General features: G+C 55.6%; 1 protein-coding gene across 1 annotated transcript in view; it reads right to left on the bottom strand.

Annotated features, from left to right (window-relative positions):
* Positions 1-715, bottom strand: part of DLG3 (discs large MAGUK scaffold protein 3) — a 51,380-nt gene that overhangs the window by 47,631 nt on the left and 3,034 nt on the right. The gene's annotated exons all lie outside the window — the stretch shown is intronic.

The raw sequence follows: 715 nt of genomic DNA, 5'->3' as shown, positions 1-715 counted from the left end.
CTTTACACACCCACCTCCACAGTCTCAAAATTCCACCCACCGCGACCCCTTCCACCTTCCCCGACGACAGATTTGGTCACCAGCTACCACTATGTGCCCTTGCCAGGTGATGTGGGAGACAGATAAAGAAATCCCAGGTCCCTGGAAGGAGCTTAAGAGCCTAACTTTAGAGAATTAACACAGGAGAACTCCAACTGCAACTAACCATGTCTAAGGAATCCCTGTGGAAGTGGTCAGTGTCATCAGGTGAGAGTTAACAGCCGCTCCTGTATAGCCATACAACCCGACTCCCGGCACGCTTTCCTGGCCCACCGCCTTCACTTTAAGCATCTTTCATCAGAGGAGCCCCAGGTCCAAGACTCTTCCTTTGTTGCCTCCAGTCTTGGGTGCGAGGCTCCCTCCCTGNCACCAGCTGCACTGCCTTTTTCTCTAATTTAGAATGACTGCAGCAGAGGGGGTAGCAACTGTCTCGGGGAAGGAAACCCCCGCAGCCTCCACCTCCTCAGCGCCTTAAGCGCTCCACCCTACCCTTTCTCTGTACTTTCGGATCGGGGCCACACACTTGGCACTCCCCCTGATGGTGGAACTTGTCCCTGCAGCTACCTCCGTCCCTCCCTAGGGCCCTAGGAGCCGAGAGAGGGCCTCAGACCCCAAAGACAACTGATGAGGGCCTTCTCCTCCTCTTTGCCATACTACAAGGGGAGACCGGCGGCTT

This window comes from Crocuta crocuta, unplaced genomic scaffold (assembly GCF_008692635.1).
Source record: "Crocuta crocuta isolate KB4526 unplaced genomic scaffold, BGI_CrCroc_1.0 scaffold394, whole genome shotgun sequence".
NCBI classification, from domain to species: domain Eukaryota; kingdom Metazoa; phylum Chordata; class Mammalia; order Carnivora; family Hyaenidae; genus Crocuta; species Crocuta crocuta.
The sequence above is the reverse complement of the archived record's forward strand: the minus strand, read 5'-3'. Positions and strand labels throughout refer to the sequence as shown.